The sequence below is a fragment of the Lipotes vexillifer genome, unplaced genomic scaffold (assembly GCF_000442215.2).
Source record: "Lipotes vexillifer unplaced genomic scaffold, Lipotes_vexillifer_v1.1 scaffold534, whole genome shotgun sequence".
NCBI lineage: Eukaryota > Metazoa > Chordata > Mammalia > Artiodactyla > Lipotidae > Lipotes > Lipotes vexillifer.
The window spans coordinates 3,958,485-3,970,910 of NW_006787833.1; the positions used below are offsets into that span (position 1 = coordinate 3,958,485).

At 48.4% G+C, this 12,426-nt stretch overlaps 1 protein-coding gene across 1 annotated transcript in view; it reads left to right on the forward strand.

Annotated features, from left to right (window-relative positions):
- Positions 1-12,426, forward strand: part of BEND7 (BEN domain containing 7) — a 159,918-nt gene that overhangs the window by 92,976 nt on the left and 54,516 nt on the right. The window lies entirely within an intron of this gene.

The following is a 12,426-nucleotide window of genomic DNA, read 5'->3' on the forward strand; positions in this document are numbered from 1 at the left end:
AAAAAAAAAAAAAAAAAAAACACGTTCGCCTCTGTGACTTCCAATGGCAGCAGAACCAATTCTGTTTTGTAACTGGCCAATGTCAGCTCCTGAGATAGACCCGTGGAAGAAGAGGGATGTGAATAAGATCTGAATAAAGCATATTATTAGATCTCAGAGAGAATCAATAGAATTTAATGTAGTTTCCCTTGCCTTGCGTCAATAAAGCAATGTTGTTAGGAAGGCATTACAATCTTGTCTTGTCTTGTGGGTTTGAAAGCTTCTTTTGTTGTGGTGGTGATGGTTGATTTGTCTGAGTCGCCTGTCCTAAGGACTGATTTGTTTGGTTTCGTAACGCATCATCCCTGCATCTGTAACTTAAGGCTCAGAACACCTAGGGAGATAAATAGATGTTATTTTTATTATCTGTGCTTTATAAATAAATTTTAACCTGGAAAGATGACATGGCCTAAGTCACACATTCAGCTGCATTTGGCAGGTTGATGCACAATTCTGGGCTGAACCTTAATCTGCTTAAAATCAGGAGAAATCTGGAAAACCACAGGCTCACCCATTATCTCTCTGCTGGTGAAATTGAGACCAGTTGGTTAAAGGGCTCTAACGGGCCGAATTGGCCCCAGAATTCATATGTTGAATCCATACACCCCCAGGACCTCAGAATGTGACTATATTTGGAGATAGGGCCTTTAAAGAGGTAATTAATTTAAAGTGACATGATTAGGGTGGGCCCTAATCCAATATGACTGGTGTCCTTATAAGAAGGGGAAATTGGGACACAAGACACGTATAGCGGGAAGACAACGTGAAGACACAGGGGGAAGACAGCCAACCACAGGCCAAGGAGAGAAGCCTGGAACAGACCCTTCTGTCACAGCTCTCAGAAGGAACCAACTCTGCCCACACCTTGACCTCAGATTTCTAGCCACCAGAATGTGAGACAAGAAATTTCTGTTGTTTAAGCGGCCTAGTCCACAGGACTTTGTTACAGCAGCCTGAGCAAATGCATACAGGGCCCTCTGCTGCCGCTTTTCTGATGATGAGTGTCAGGCCCCGGGTCTCCTGACATTCATCTCAATGCCCCAAGATCGTGCTTTTGAGGCTTACTGAGCGAAACCCAGAAACCACAGACATACCAGCTGTTTGGTGCTCACATGCATCGTATTTATCTTAGATACCATGGAGGTCAGTCTCCTCTCTGGTCAGAGCATCATCCCCTGGAAAATCTGAATGCAGGATTTGAAATTTGAGCTATCTGGTCAACCCGTCTGAGGTTGAGCTGACATCCGACCTTTCTTGCTCCAGCGCTCTTGCCGGGGAAATTTTCTCCAGGGAAATCTTCATTCCTGTCTGGATTCCCAGAAGTTGTGCTGACTCAGACCCTCTTTTCGGACATCCTGTGATTTTGTGAAAGAGGACCCTTTGCTCTTGTCAAGCACACGCCTCTCTCCCCTGGGGCAGAGTCCTATCTCTCCACTGGGGCCGAGTCCTATCTCTCCACTGGGGCCCTTTTTCAGAGGAAGGAGGAAGAGAGAGTGATGGGGCACCGTGCCTAGTTCAGGCACGTCTCACTTAATCTTCACCTCCCTGAGGGGAAGCTACCATCACCTCCATTTGCTAGATGGAGAAACTGAGGCACATACGAGTTAATCGCTCACCCCAAATTCACACAGCTCACAAGTGGGGGAGGTAGATTTGCCTTCCACTCTCTGACTCAGTCCTGTGCTCCTACTACCTCAGAATGCCATTGAGAGAGAGGCAACCAGATTACCATCCTCCTTACAGAGCCCACACGTCCCAAGATAACAAAGGTGAAAAGGCCCAGTGAGGACCTTGCTGAGCTGGGGCTCATGACATTTTGTCTCTGGAAGCTTCAGATAACACCTCTCCATGGCTGATGGCGTACTTTCTGTGGAGCTCTAAACAGCGCCACTGAAAGGGTGGTCTGCAGCAGGAGGCCCTCAAAGGTTCGGTCCCTGCTCCAGAATGAGATGGAGACAGAAAGCAAGCAGGAGCATTCAGGGGCATTCATGCCAATTCAACAGCAATGCTAGGGCATGGAACCCAATCATAAAAAAGAAATGAGCTTGTATTTCATACAATCATCTCATTTCTCTCAGCACACATCATACTTCATCGCAAATAATGAAACTGGTCCTTGGGACTTCCCTGGCAGTCCAGTGGTTAGCACTCGGCGCTTTCACTGCCATGGCTTTCACTGCCTGGGTTCAATCCCTGGTCGGGGAAGTAGGATTCTGAAAACTGAGGGGGGCGGCCAAAAAAAAGACCAAAAAAACAAAACTGGTTCCTTACCATGGACACCTTGAGAAGCACTGCCCAGAGGCCAACATAAATGAATAGGGAGACAAAGAGATGATGGGGAGGCATGGAGCCCAGGTGTTATGGGCTGAATGTCTGTGTCCCCCCCAAAATCCACATGTTGAAGCCCTGACCCCCAGTATGATGGTATAAGGGGGTGGGGCCTCTGGGTGGAAATTAGGTTTAGATGAGGTCATGAGGGTGAGGCCCCCATGATGGGATTAGTGCCCTTTTAAGAGGAAGAGACACCAGAGTGTTCTCTCTCCGCCCTGTGAGGACACAGCGAGAAGGTGGCTGTCTGCAAGCCAGGAGGAGAGGCCTTACCAGGAACCAAGTCTGCTGGCACCTTGATCTCAGACTTCCAGCCTCCATAAGTGTGAGAAATAAATGTGTGTTGTTTAAGCCCCCCAGTCTGTGGTATTTTGCTATAGCAACCCGAACGGACAAAGACTCTGGCTCTGCTACTGACAACCCAAGGCCCTGTTGCTGAGGCTGAGCCTCCTGCCGTCTGGTGCTTCCTTTACTGTCAGCATTTCCTCCCTTGGGTCCTTAACAAAATTGGCAGGGTTCCCATGACATGACATGACAAAGCCAGTTCCCCAGGACACAAACCTGTCCCTACAAGGTGTTGGGTTTGAAGGCAGGTCCTAGGACACATCACACGCCATCCCCTTCCCACTGCCTGACTTGGGGGCCACAACCTGCCCTCGTGCCATCCCTCAGGTCTCCATCTCAGGAAGGAAGGGCTGGGGGTCATAATCCCATCCCTCCCACAAAGCCAGTCCCACCTCGAGGTGGGATTCCTTTTGGAAACTCTCCTACCCCATTCTTAGCAACCTTAAATCTCCTTATAGCAATCATTTCCTCCTCTTCAGTATAAATGGTACGTTCCACTTTTCTGCATTTGTGAAATAAATTTGTATCAAGAATAAGACCATTTTTATATAACGCAACATGCCTGAGACTGATTTTGTTGTTGTTTTAGAGAAAGGTCCAGATGCTTTAAAAGTTTATGAACAGCCACCCAGCTCTCGACAGCAAGCAGAAGCCTGCAGCTCCCATCACTCATTTCTCAATTATCCTGGGAGAAGTAGGTCAGGGATGAAAGCAGGCCCAGGAGGCTGGGGGGTTGTAGCAGGACAGCAGGAGACTGGCCCTGCTGTTAACGAGGGTGACCTTGGGTAAGTCTGTGACCCCCCCCCATACCTGGCTCCCCACAAGTGTTTGGAGCTCTGTGACCCCATCCTTCTTGATAAGGTCACTTTCTACAGCGGCCATCGTGTCCTTTAGATTATTAAACAAGAAGCCAAATGGCCTGAAATGAGCCTCCCTCCCTGCCCACTTCATTCCCCAGGCTGTCTTGTTAATAGGAAAGTAGCCAGAAGGTAAGCAGCTGAGAGAAGGAAGAGACCCCCCCCCGACGAACAGCCAGTCCTTCGAGGGAACCCCACCCCTGAGGGCCAGGGGGATGGGATGGTGGCTTCAGCCTCCTGGACTTCCCAGCAAAGTCTTTGTTTGTCTTTGTAGTTGCTGCTGCCCACGAAGCTGTACCTGGCTTCTCTTTCCTGCCTAAGAGACACCATGCTTTCCATCAGCCTCAGGCCGCTCCCCCTCCTGGAGGCTCCTTCCTCCTTCATCCCCTGCATCCCGCACACTCTCTTCCCATGGCCCCAGTTCTCCCGCCCCCGTCCTTCGACACCTACCTAGCATTTACAGCGCACAAAGCACACGCATCGAATCCTCGCGATGCTGTTGATTTATTGGCTTCTGAACAAAAATCTCCAGGTCTGGGGAGCTGAGCGTAATTTTTGCCTCCGGTCCCCTGTCTACCCTGGGCCACCGCAATCAGAGGAGGCTTGGGGACATCAGACACTTTAGGTACATACCGTTCTTCCTGTGAGCCCGGCAAACCCTGTGAGACCGGGGTGGAGAGATCCCTTTTATAAACATGGAAAGTGAGGCTCACTTGGATGCCTGGGCACAGGTTGGATGCCCTGGGGTGTCCATTGGTTTTAAAAAAAAACAAGCACAGGCTGGTCATGTGCTGACTCAGGGCCAACGCAGAGCCAGTAAGGGGCAGAGGCGGGCTCAGCCCTGGGTCTGTGTGATGCCAAAGCCCCCTCTCTTCCGCCAGACGCCCCACTCTGGCCTCTGCCCTTACCCCTCGGGGGTGTGGCCTCTAGGATGCCCGAGCAGCTTGGAAAGGCAGCAGACACAGAGCCTCTGGGATGCCCAGCAGAGGAGGGTCCAGACGAGGAGAGCCATCTCTCCCCCCGAAGCTGCCAAACGCTTGCCCTTCACCTACACAGCAGATCAGAGGCAGCTGCCGGGAGCCCAGGGTGGTCCCACCAGGAAGTGGGGGTGGGGATGGGGTTGGGTTGGGTTGGGACAGCTCAGTGACTAGGGACACTGGATACCTGCTGGGGCTGAGGACACTGACAGGCCCGTCCTGCCCCAAATGCCACTAGGGCCCCTGAAGAATCACGAGCCCCTTCAGCCAGCTTCTCCTTTTGTATCTGACCCCTCATTCCTGTCTTGACATTGGCCCAGAGGACACCGTCCAGCGCTTCTGGTGCCCATGGCCTGCTCTCAGGCTGCTGGAGAAGCAAGGCATTCAGAAGCCCGTGACCAGCCCTCCCTGCGCGCGGGGCTTTTAATCTTAATTGAAATTGATTGGCCTCTTGGGAGGTAGCTCCGCATTGGCCCTGAGCTTCAGCAGGTGATCAACTCCTGCTTCGAGCCTTGAAAGACCAGTTCACACACCAGGGCATCTGATCTCCCTGAATCCTGGGCCCCTTTCCTGACCAGGAGCAAAACCAGAAACAGGCACACTTAACAGAACAGCTCAGGAAATAAAAGCGCCCGATAAAAATAAGGGGAGAATATTCCAGTCCCACTGTGGCTTAGCATTATACAAAAGGCCAGTCAAAACCACATTACCAAGGAAAGATGTAATCACACGGGGACGGAGCTGCGGCAGCTCACAAGATAAACAGGCTGGGCTGGAGCATCTTGAGCACCCGGCTGCAGAAAAGATAAAAAGGGAAGAAAAGCGAAAGCCCATCTTAAGTTAAAAGCAAACCAAACATCGAGAGAACGGTTTGAGCATCCGGATTCGTGTTCATCTAGACACATAACAGTCCACTCCCCACCCCCAAGTGGCTGGAGCTGCTTTACAAACCGGTTTGGTCCGTCATTCCTCTCGGAGAACTTTCTAATAGGGCCCCTTCCTTACCACATATCCTGGAAACATCCCTCTGGGGGTTCCCCTGGGATGGGCTGCTGGGTCATTTCACCAACTGGGAGCTGGGTTTGAAAGGGCTGTGCTGGGGGACTCGGGCCACCTTATGGTTTCCCAGCCCTGGGCTCTGTCCCTGCACTGGCTGCACAGGGTGGCACCAGGACACAAGACTCACCTTAGAGGTAAGGAAACACAGGCCTGACAAGGTAGGTAATCATTGGGAGTGACAAACTCATCCTAAGACCATCTTGCTGCCTGGCCTTCTAAAGATCAAGTTGAAGGGACCAGGATGTGCCATCCCCAAATATGCCACTGCGGCGTAAGGATTATTTTAAACTGAAGGCAAGTGAGAATGAACAAGACACAGGATGAGTTCTTCCTCCCCTTTTCTGCCTAAAAGCAGGGCATAAAATTCCCTTGGTGAAGGTTTCCCCCTCTCCTGTACTAGAAAGAGGAGAGAGACTTTTATCACCAAGACAGAGTTGTCACTGAGATGAATCTGCAGAAACAGACCTTATTCAAATAACCCACAAGAATTCCCTGGCGGTCCAGCGGTTAGGGCTCCACGCTTCCACTGCAGGGGTCATGGGTTCGATCTATGGTCAGGGAACTAAGATCCCACAAGCCACTCGGGATGTCCAAAAATTTAAAAAGAAACAAAACAAACAAACAAAAACCATTATCTTCCATTAGTTTCCTCCTTATATTTCCTAGTCACTTCTCCACAATGTATTGTCTCTAGAAGCCTAAACCTCCTTTCCTTTGTTGAAGATGAGATATAAATGCCCAAATTGAGTCTACCTCTTTGAGTTTCACTTTTTTTCTGTGAACTCTGTGCGTGTAAAATATTAATCAAATTCATCTTCTTTTTCTCCTGTTAATCTGTCTTTTGCTGGTTAAATTCGCAGGCCCTCAGGTACTGAACATAAGAGAGTAGGTGAAAAGTTTTTCCTCCCCAATGAAGTCCAGAGATCCAGATTTTAAGAGCAGAGATCCAACTTGTTTGCTGCAGAAAACTCCATTTTTAAGTAAGTGGCTCTTAATCTCCACTTTCTCTAGCAGCAGGAACATGACAGAAGGATGAAGCAGAGGGTGAGCTCTGCAAAAACAAGGGCCACATCTGTCTCAGTCATCATGGAGCTAGTGTCTAAGGGTGCCTAACATATAGTAGGCACTCAATAAACATGTGTTGAATAAGTGAATAAATCAATGAATAGAGGGATGGATGGATGTACATTGGATCAAATAGGGCTGGAGCAACTGCACTGTGCAGAAAGTAAAATTGTAGCTTACTGAATACAGGCTCCCATAAAATACCACCAAGACAGCCTGTTGATAAAGCAAAGCTCCCAGCAGTAAGAGAGGTCACTACTTGGCAGTCTTGACAGAGTCTCTGAGTCAGGCCGGTGAAGTCAGGATATTCAGCTTGTCGAAGGTGGGTCTTTCAGTGGGTCTTTCAGTGTGGGAATCATAAGGACTGTGTTAAGTCTCCTGATGTAATAGTTCAGGATTGTGGAAACAGCAAGGTGTGTTAACAGTCATTCGATGTTATCTATTGAAAGGCTAAGCAGTTTTAAGTGGGTTTGGGGGAAGTTCCTAAAATAATAAAGTTATTTGCAGCTTTTATCTTCCTGGGCAAGCGTTTCCGCAATGGTCAAATCACATTGGTAAAGACAGCGAAATCAGGTCATGTTGGTCAAGACTGCGTGGTACAGGTCACATTAACGCAGACGTAAGTAAGCTCTGCGGACATGGATGCTTTCCTTGAGCCAGTGACCTTGAGTAAACCACTCTCCTTCTGCACCATGACATATACAGAGAAGTAAAAACCATGCTTACCCACAGGAGTACACCAAACCTAAGTGGGCTCTAGGGTAGGTGTGGTGGCTAATTCCTGGTTAAATAGGGGTGACACATGCTAAACCATCCAAGGGAGAGGTGATTCAAGTATGCCTTAGACTTCAGCATCTGACAATAGCCCTGAGAGGCAGGACCGGCAACATAACTTGCAGAGCCCAGTGCAAAATGAAGATGCAGGCGAGTGGGGGCCACTCTTCGTTGCGGTGCGCGGGCTTCTCATTACGGTGGCTTCTCTTGTTACGGAGCATGGGCTCTAGGCACGCGGGCTTCAGTAGTTGTAGCACGTGGGCTCAGTAGTTGTGACTCGCAGGCTCTAGAGCGCAGACTCAGTAGTTGTGGCGCAGGGGCTTAGTTGCTCCGCGGCATGTGGGATCTTCCCGGACCAGGGCTCGAACCTGTGTCCCCTGCATTGGCAGGAGGATTCTTAACCACTGCGCCACCAGGGAAGTCCCAAGAAATAATCTTAAAGTAAAAGGATAAATATTGTATGATTCCACTTACATGAAATATCCAGAATAGGCGAATTCATAGAGACAGAAAATGCCTTAGAGGTTATCAGGGGCTGGAGGGATAGGGAAAGGGAGGGTGATTGCTTAATGGGTTTAGATTTTCTATTTGGAGTAAGGAAAAAGTTTTGGAAGTAGATAGTGGTGATGGTTGTACTAGACTGTGACTGTAATTAATATCACTCAATAGTACACTTTTAAAATTTTTATTTATTTATTTATTTTATTTAGTTTTGGCTGTGCTCAGTCTTCATTGTTGCACGTGGGCTTTCTCTAGTTGCAGTGAGCCGGGGCTACTCTTTGTGGCAGTGCGTGGGCTTCTCATCGCAGTGGCTTCTCTTGTTGTGGAGCACGGGTTCTAGGAGCATAGGCTCCAGTAGTTGCAGCACGCAGGCTCAGTAGTTATGGCATGCTGGCCCTAGAATGCATGGGCTTCAGTAGTTGCAGCACGTGGGCTCAGTAGTTGTGGCTCACGGGCTCTAGGTGTGCGGGCTTCAGTAGATGTGGCACACGGGCTCAGTTGTTGTGGTTTGCGGGCTCTAGAGTGCAGGCTCAGTAGTTGTGGCGCATGGGCTTAGCTGCTCCACGGCATGTGGGATCTTCCCAGACCAGGGCTCGAACCCATGTCTCCTGCATTGGCAGGCGGATTCTTAACCACTGGACTGCCAGGGAAGTCCCAGTAGTATACTTTAAAATGACAAATTTTATGAAATGTGTGGGTGCGTTTTAATTCTAATTATCATAAAACATTGGGACATATACACTTTGCCACAGTAGAAAAGTGATTAAATAAGAAAAATGAAGGATTTCAAGATGGCAGCAGCAGAGCATTAGCCATGTGCAGGGCCCTTCTGAGCATGGGGTTCTGTGGGAAGCCAGCTCTGCCAAGAGGACAGAGACCCCCAAATGTAGGTGTCACGCTGCATTCTGGAGGCTGAGTGCTGAGAGGCCTTCAGGTCACTGAAGACCTCCTCAAAGCGCCCAGCCTCCAGAATCTTCTTGTGCTCAAACAAGGATGGTAAACACCGCAAGCCCTCACCTTCCTGCTACCCGCCACGCCCTCCCTGGCCTCCTAATATCACGTCCAGATGCAGAGCTCAGGAGACTTCCCAGTGTCAGGCCTGGAGGTGACAGTGTTCATGGGATGTTTTGCCTCCTCCTTCTGAGCTCAGTTATGGTACTTTAACCCTGTGGTGCCATTCACAGGGCAGATGTGTGCAGCCAGGGATACAGAGGGAGCAGTAATCTAGCTTGTAACTAGGTGACCAGCCACCTCCCCCATTTCCTGGCATTCACTGAGCACACTCCCTCCATTCCTTCTGGTTTTGCCTCCATGCAAACTATATCCCTCACTTCTCTGGGCTTCCTCTCACTCTGGATCCACTAGGTGGGACCTACTAGAGTTCCCCTGGGGGCGCTCTGGAGGGATAAAGATGAGGGATGAGAGGGTGGTAGAGTGTGGCCAAGAAGGAGCTCTGGCTTGTCATCCGATTCAATCAGAGTCTACAGATAACATATATTAGGTACCAATGAGAGGTGAGAAGGTAATAAAAAGGTGAGCCAGGCATGGCTCTATCCCGGGAAACCTAATGAAAGATTGCCTGCCACCTTTGCCTCGCATACCTTAGATGATCAGCCCTTAATCTGGGGTTTACTGAGCAGAGAGGATGCCCTTCTCGTGAGCCAAACCAAACACGGGTGATCACTCGGTGAGCTTTCCAAGCCCTGAGGCCACCTGTGGCTGTTTCTCCTCATTGGTGGCCTCGAGCTGTTCTACCTCTGGGCATTCACTCAATAGGAGGGTGGGAGCTCTGCTTGTTGGCCGAGGACAGACCCCAAACAAGACATTACACAGTAAAATTAAGTGCAGTAGTTCTCTAGCTGTGACCCTGTCTACCATTGTAGGATTCCCCGGCCACCCCAAAAGCCTCTGTCATCATTTCTGGGACATCTCATGGGGGGATCTCATGGGTATGTGTGTCCTTTCACAGCCACGTGGCACGCACTTCTTTCTCCAAGTCTAACTGTGGTTCCCTACTAGGCTAGGCACTGGCCCAACCTCTCAAGGCCTGAAGGTCCCAGGAAGGTTCCTCCCCCCAGTCCTGTCTCCTGCTGCTCAGGGGTCTGCATTCAGGCTGAGGCTTCTCTTCAAGGCCCTGGACATCAAGACAGCCCACCTGCTAATGCCCGTTCTCCCTAAAGGAGAGAGAAGCCAGCATCACACGCCCCATCCTCCCCATGTTGGGCCACTGTGTAGGTTTCTGAGCACTCCTAATGCTGTGATGATCATTCAGGAGGATGATGTATGGCCCTGCTGTGCTAAAGCTTGCCCTTCAGCAAGGATATACAGTGGAAAAAACACAGTCACTTCAGCAAGTAGTGTTGGGGAAGCTGGACAGATGCATGTAAATCAATAAAGTTGAAACAGTCCCCTCACACCATGCACAAAAATAAACTCAAAATGGCTTAAAGGGGCTTCCCTGGTGGCGCAGTGGTTGAGAGTCTGCCTGCCGATGCTAGGGGACACGGGTTCGTGCCCTGGTCCGGGAAGATCCCACATGCCGCAGATCGGCTGGGCCCGTGAGCCATGGCTGCTGAGCCTGCGTGTCCAGAGCCTGTGCTCCGCAACGGGGCAATGAAGAGTAGACCCCACTCACTGCGACTAGAGAAAGCCCGCACACAGCAACGAAGATCCAATGCAGCCAAAAATAAATAAATAAAACATACATTGCAAAAAAAAAAAAATGGCTTAAAGACTTAAATATAAGATAGGACACCATAAAACTCTTAGAAGAGAACACAGGCAAAACATTATCTGACATAAATTGTACCAATGTTTTCTTAGGTCAGTCTCTCCCAAGGCCATAGATATAAAAACAAAAATAAACAAATGGGACCTATTCAAACTTACAAGCTTTTGTACAGCAATGCAAACCATAAACAAAACAAAAAGACAACCTATGGAATGGGAGAAAACATTTGCAAATGATGCAACTGACAAGGGCTTAATATCCAAAATATACAAACAGTTCATACAACTCAACAACAAAAAAACAAACAACCCAATCAAAAAATGGGCAGAATTCCTAAATAAACATTTCTCTAAAGAAGACATACACATGGCCAACAGGCACATGAAAAGATGCTCCACATTGCTAATTATTCGAGAAATGCAAATCAAAACTATAATGAGGGCTTCCCTGGTGGCGCAGTGGTTGAGAGTCCGCCTGCTGATGCAGGGGACACGGATTCGTGCCCTGGTCCGGGAGGATCCCACATGCTGCGGAGCGGCTAGGCCTGTGAGCCATGGTCGCTGAGCCTGCACGTCCGGAGCCTGTGCTCTGCAACGGGAGAGGCCACAACAGTGAGAGGCCCATGTACCGCAAAAAAAAAAACAAACAAACCTAAAATGAGGCACCACTTCACAATGGTCAGAATGGCCATCATTTAAAAATCTACAAATAACAAATGCTGGAGAGGATGTGGAGAAAAGGGAACCCTCCTACACTGTTGGTAGGAATGTAAATTGGTGCAGCCACTATGGAAAACAGAATGGAGGTTCCTTAAAAAACTAAAAATAGAGTTGCTATATGATCCAGCAATCCCACTCCTGGGCATATATCCAGACAAAACTATAATTCAAAAAGATACATGCACCCCTATGTTCATAGCAGCACTATTTACAATAGCCAAGACATGGAAACAACCTAAACGTCCAATGGCAGATGAATGGATAAAGAAGATGTGGTATTCCATATATACAATGGAATACTACTCAGCCATAAAAAAGAATGAAATAGTGCCATTTGCAGGAACATGAATACAACTAGAGATTATCATACTAAGTGAAGTCAGAAAGAGAGAGACAAATATCCTATGATATCGCTTTATATAATATGTGGAATCTTAATATATGACACAAAAGAACTTATCTGCAAAACAGAACAGACTCACAGACATAGAGAGTTTGCCAAGGGGGAAGGGGGGTGGGGGAGGGATTGACTGGGAGTTTGGGATTAGCAGATGCAAACTATTATATACAGAATGGATAAACAACAAGGTCCTACTGTATAGCACAAGGAAATATACTCAAAATCCTGTGATAAAACATAACAGAAAAGAATATGAAAACAAATGTATGTATGTGGTTAACCAAATCACTTTGCTGTACAGTAGAAATTAACACAACATTGTAAATCAACAATACTTCAATAAAATAAACTTTTTTAAAAAAAGATTGCCCTTCAGGATTGGTGCTAGGCCTGGGATCTGCCTTGCCAGCCCTCCAGGCAAACCCAGATGAGTCCTGAATCCTGGAGATTTAAGTTTGGTCGGCAACTTCCAACATACTAGAAGTGTAAGTTCTAGGTGTGTCACAGCAGAGAAATATCCATGTATTTTAAGTCCTCTTAAATATAGAGGACTCTCTCCTCCTCCTCTTAGGGCATAAGTTTTAGCATCAGAGGGATGAACATGTACCATGCTCCAACTACCTTTGTCAGG